The sequence below is a fragment of the Lactuca serriola genome, chromosome 5, assembly GCF_051521515.1.
Source record: "Lactuca serriola cultivar US96UC23 chromosome 5, Lser_US96UC23_V15, whole genome shotgun sequence".
In the NCBI taxonomy this organism is placed as follows: domain Eukaryota; kingdom Viridiplantae; phylum Streptophyta; class Magnoliopsida; order Asterales; family Asteraceae; genus Lactuca; species Lactuca serriola.
Genome location: NC_136412.1, coordinates 149,043,834 through 149,050,215, shown reverse-complemented (window position 1 = coordinate 149,050,215; position 6,382 = coordinate 149,043,834).

Below are 6,382 nucleotides of genomic sequence, written 5' to 3'. Positions count from 1 at the left end.
CTTATCCCTCTCAATGTTTAAAACTATTGCAGGTGATAAGCAACCAACATAGTTTTGTACTGGTAGAAGATCTAGAATAGATTATATTATAACTTTTGTATTATATTCCTAGGAAAGTATGTAATATGCGTGAAACTTTTTGAAAATCTTAATAGTCGGTTTGTATCCAGTCTATGTATATAAACTATCAATGTAAATTATTATTTTATAAATATGCATGTAGCAAGTTTTGGAGCAACAATATTGTGAAGTATGAGAGTTTGGATCTTTCAGAAATATGATGTAATTTTAAAAAAAAAATGGAGAATAGGTCTTTCAATCATGGTATCAGAGCAATAGTATAAGTGAACTAAATATCACAAATTGGTATTTTGACTTAAACCGTTGGAAGTTCAATAAATGAACAGATTCATTAGGAATATATGGATACAAACCATAGGAAAGATTTAAGTAAAGTATTAGGTAATAGTAAATCCTAATATTCTAAATACTACGTTGCTCCACATTTTCATAAGAATGGCTGAACAAGAAGATAGCCATACACCAGAAGTGTGTGGAGATCCTAAACCTGGTGAAGTAAATACTCCAGTATCCCCTCGAGATGAGTGAATCTTGGGTAAACTTACTGGTATCATTCGGTAGACTCTTGAAGAACACAAGAAGGATAATGATAAAGGAAAAGAGAAAGCCACTGGAGAATCTTCAAAAGGAGAAGTGAAACGTCCCTCGTTCAAAGATTTCAAGAGTAGTGCTAGAGAGTTTTATGGTGCCATTAATCCTATTGTTGTTCTTACCTAGATCTAGAATACGGAAAAAGTATTCTGAATTTCTCATGTGATAAATGAAGACGAAGTTAATTATGCCTCCGCAATGTTCACCAGAGAAGCCCTCGTCTGATGGGAAGCAACATTTGAAGCTCTTAAAGAGTATGATCAGGAGAATCTTTATTGGGGAATGTTCAAAACCCGCTTACTAGAGAAGTATTGTCCTATAGATATAAGAAGAAGATTGGAGAAAGAGTTCCTTGAACTTAAGCAAGGAGGAATGTCCGTGAATGAATATGAAACGAAATTCAATCAAAAAGCATGGTTTGCTACAAAGTATATTCCAACTGAAGATGATAAAATTCAGTTATTCATGGAAGGATTACAATATGAAATCCATGATTTCGTGATTAATCGAGATGTTCTATCATTTGATAAAGTTGTGGAGTCTGCCCGAAGACGTGAGCATGACTTGGAGATACGTGGTGCCACTTTTACTATTCTAAAGCATCCACGTACTGAAAGAACTATTTCTGTTCCCTCTATTCCACCAGCTCAATCTGTTCGATCTTAACCTAACAAGCAAGTGCAATCTCAGAGTGCTTCTCGTGGCCACGGTAGGTCACAATCTTTTTCTCTTCAATCGCCATTGTGTCGAAATTGTGGAAAGAATCATCCGGCTGAATGCAGACGAGAAAAACGATCAGTGGTCTGTTTTGGATGTGGAGAATAGGCCTTAAGAAGACTATTTGTCCAATGAAGGATGTTACATACTTTGCTTGTGGTATTGCTGGCCACAGAAAGCGCTTATGTCATTCTCTTACTAGTCAGGTGACAGGGAGTCAAGCTTCTGTTCAACAACCAGCGAGAAGTCAAGGTCCTATTCCACAATCAAAGATTACACAAGCTAAAAAGGAGGAGGTGCCAAAAGCTAAGGGTCGTGCATTCCAGATTACCACGGAGGAGGAACGTGAGGACCCGAATGTTGTGACAGGTACATTTCTTGTCAACTCTAGACCTGCTCACATCTTATTTGATTCTGGTGCCTCAGATTCTTTTGTGTCTCATGAATTTGCGCATACTTTTCAAACTGCTTGCTATGCAATCACGCCACCGTTTCACGTACAAACTGCGGGAAGTATATCATTACTTGCTGATAAAATCCTTAGGAATTGTGTCGTAGAAATTGAAGGCTAAAAATTTCTTGCTAACCTGATTCCTATCTCCTTGCTCAAGTTTGATATTATTCTCGGTACAGGTTGGTTGTCAAAGAACCATGCAAAACTCTTATGCTACGAAAAGTAGTATGCATTCCCATTGATGGCGAGAACCCTATTTATGTCTACGGTGAATAAAAAAAATTAAAAATAATCTCTTTCCTAAAAGCTCGTAAATTCATAGCGAAAGGGGTGTTCTATCTATCTGGCCTACACAGTTGATATCCCAAAAGAAGAGAAGAAAGTTGTAAATGACATTCCCATTGTTAAAGAATATCCTGATGTTTTCCCCGATGATTTGCCTAGACTGCCTCCGGATAGGCAAATAGAATTCCGAATTGATCTTATGCACGGGGATGCTCCGATTGGAAAGACTCCTTATTGTCTTGTGCCAGCTGAGATGAAAGAAACGATGATACAACTGCAAGAATTACTTGACAAATGCTTCATTCGACCAAGTACCTCTCCTTGGGGTGCTCCAGTATGGTTTGTCACGAAGAAGGATGGATCCATGCGAATGTGAACTGATTACAGTGAGCTAAATAAGGTGACCATCAAGAACAAGTACCTACTACCTCGCATAGACGATTTGTTCGATCAACTTCAGGGTATTCGTTATTTCTCGAAGATTGATTTGAGATCTGGCTATTATCAGTTGAAAGTACACGAGCAGGATGTACCAAAGACTGCCTTTCGTACTCGATATGGCCATTATGAATTCCTTGTCATGCCGTTCGGTTTGACAAATGCCCCTGTCGTATTCATGGATATGATGAATCGGGTATGCCGCCCAATGCTCGATAAATCTGTCATCATATTCATTGACGATATTCTAATCTATTCTAAGTCTGAAGCTGATCATGTCGTTCATATTGGTGCGGTATTAGAACTTCTTCGAAAGGAGAAACTATATGCTAAATTCTTGAAATGTGAATTTTGGCTTCACCAAGTTCAATTTCTCGGTCATGTGATTTGTGGTGAAGGAGTATCCGTAGATCCTACTAAAATCGAAGCCATTCAGAATTGGGAAGCGCCTAGTAATGCTTCTTAAATTCGTAGTTTCTTGGGTCTCGCGGATTATTACTAGAGATTCATAAAAGACTTTTCTCATATAGTTGTACCCCTCACTAGTCTTACACGTAAGGAAGCAAAGTTCAAATGGGGTGAAGTTCAAGAAAAGGCTTTCTCAACCCTAAAAGATCTTTTGACTTATGCTCCAATCTTATCACTTCTAGAAGGTGATAATGATTTCTCCGTGTATAGCGATGCTTCAAGATTGGGACTCGGTTGTGTGTTGATGCAGCATGGTATAGTGATAGCATATGCCTCAAGACAACTGAAAGAGTATGAAAAGAATTATCCTACCCATGATCTCGAACTCGCTACAGTGGTGTTTACTCTAAAACTTTGGAGACATTGTCTTTTTGGTACAAAACGCCAATTGTTTACCGACCACAAAAGTCTCAAGTACATATTTAATCAACCGACTTTGAATATGAGACAACACCGAGCCGTGGAGCTGATAAAAGATTATGATTGTGAAATCCTGTATCATCCTGGAAAGGCCAATCTAGTTGTCGATGCACTTAGTAGGAAAGTTTATCGTAATAGTATGTGTTATACTATTACTCACACTACAGTGAAGTTCACTATTCTTGATGAACTATAGAAATGGAAAGAAGAGGCCTTAAAGCCCGAAAATGTGAAGAAGGAAGGGATGATAAATTATACTTATGTTTTACTTGATGATCCACGAGGACTGAAGATATTTAAGAATCGGCTATGGATTCCAAAGATTGGTGGATTAAGACAGAAGATTTTAGATGAAGCCCATAAGTCTAAACTATCAATGCATCCTGGTACAAGTAAAATGTAGTATGATGTAAGAGCTGATTATTGGTGGCCTGGATTAAAAAGAGACATTAGAAGATATGTGCAAGAGTGTCTAGTATGCTTACAAGTCAAAGCAGAGAACCAAAAGCCTTACAGAACCCCGGAAAGTCTTTGTGTTCCTGTATGGAAATGGGAAGAACTGTCCATGGATTTTATTACCAAATTGCCAAAGACTACTAAACAGTATGATAGCATTCGGGTAATCCTCGACCGCCAGACTAAAAGTGCACATTTTCTCGCCATGCGTGAAATGGCTCCACCGGAGAAATATGCACAAGTATACTTGGATGAATTGTTGCGAGACATGGAGTGCCATTAAAGATCATTTCCGATCATGATACTCGCTTCACTTCTCACATTTGGGCGAGTATGCAACGTGAATTGGGATCTCGAGTTGCTCTCAGCACAACTTATTATCCCCAAACAGACGGTCAGACGGAGAGAACAATCCAAACAGTAGAAGATATGCTTTGTGCATGCGTCTTGGAGTTCGGTGGTAACTGGGATAAGTATTTGCCTATTGTTGAATTTTCATATAATAACAGTTACCATGCTTCAATCAAGAAGCCACCATATCAAGCATTATATGGTGATAAATGTCATACGCCGGTATGTTGGCGTGATATAGGATAGAAAATCATTGGAGGCCCTGAAATGATTCAAGACACCACCAACAAGACTCAAATCGTACGAGAAAGAATGAAAGTGGCCTAGGATCGATAGAAGTCCTATGCAGAAAAGAGGAGACGACCAATAGAATTCCAGGTGGGTAATTTCATAATGCTAAAGGTATCCCCATGGAAAGGCCTTATGCGATTTGCGAAGAAAGGAAAGTTGAGTCCCATATTTGTTGGACCTTTGAAAATCACCCAGAGGATTAGTAAACAAGCATACCGCTGGGAATTACCAAAAGATTTGGCAGGTATTCATGATGTGTTTCGTGTGAGTTATTTGCGTAAGTGTTTAAGCATATATGATGAAGAGGTTCCATTATCCGAAGTGAAATTGGATAATAAGTTAAGATATGTAGAAGAAGCTGAAGAGATCATAAATGAAAGAACGACGGAGCTACGTAATAAAGAAGTAGAGTTAGTGCTTGTCAAGTGGAAATACCATAGAGGCCCAAATTATACGTGGGAAAATAAGAATGAGATAAAAGCGAAATAGCCCCGTTTGTTTTAATCAATGGAATTTCGGGGACGAAATCCTCAAAATGAGGAGGTAATTGTAACATACACGTTTTAAAACGTGTTTTGTAAATGTTAAAAAGTAAATAATATTATGAAATATTATTTGATATTGAGTATTGAGTTCTAATAGATAGTTTTTACTAGAAATATAGTAAACTATGTTTAGAATCACTCGGAAAATATTAGAAGTCTTATGAGATTCCAATATAATATTGAAATTTAACGAAAATATAAAATTTGAAATAAGTAAAATTTTATTATTGAAAGTTGTAGAGAATCTCGTTAGAAACATTTAGGCGAAAACCTTATCGAAAACCGAGTTATAACGAAGAAGTTAAGACTATTTGAAGTTCCGCGACAGAACCAACACGATGCCGAATGACGTAAAAAGTGAATTTTCGATAAACTACTTTTGAGCCCTTATGATCTAAATAAAATTTGTAGTAGTTCTTAAACCGGGAATTTTCATAAAAAGAACGTCCAAATCTGACTTCGTATGAGGAAGTTATGATTTTTTTTTATGTTTCAGAATACAAGTAAACAGCTAAAAACTCGAAATAAAGATTGAGTGAGTTTTAGCCGACACAACCTACATGATAATCGAAGATCTCGTTGATTATAGTTCAACGGTAAAAAGTCAAAATAAAATGGACATTGGATGAAGAAGTTATGAATTTTTAACGGATTTTTCTGTCTCGGTCCATTAAAAATACAATATTAAAAAAAATCAAAATTAGCCAACAGAGTCTAAACAAAAGTTGTAGAGTATATTCTCGCTAATGCGTGAATATAAAGAACGTAAAAAACGGAGCTGGTACGCAAAATATATGAATTTTCTAAGTTTTTAAATAAAAATAAATAAAAATTCGACGCCTTATCCGAGGGGGTACGCCCAACGTTCGTATATAAAGTCAGAAGCTGGCGACGTCCCTCTCTCTCTTCGCACGAGGCACACGTATGGGATAAGATTGCCATATCCGAGACCCGGGTTCCGATTAGAGGACACACCTCGCATGTACGCCCTACGTACGAGGGCTACACCCTATGTAGATGGCCGCCTCGCGGTACGCCCAGTGTAGTCAGCAGCTTTGGTCCCTCATAAAAAGCGACCAAGAAAGTTATACTTTCAAACCGAAACTCTGCCCGAGTAAGGCCGGTTTTCAACTAAAATCCCCGGTTTTCATCACAGAAAGTCATATTTAGAGTCGAAGTGCTGCTCAAATTATCATTTATTCCCCAGTTATTTCACGGTGAGTTTCAATATTAGGTCAATTTTATGTTATGTGTTAGATGTTCAATGTGCTTTCCCATGTTATTA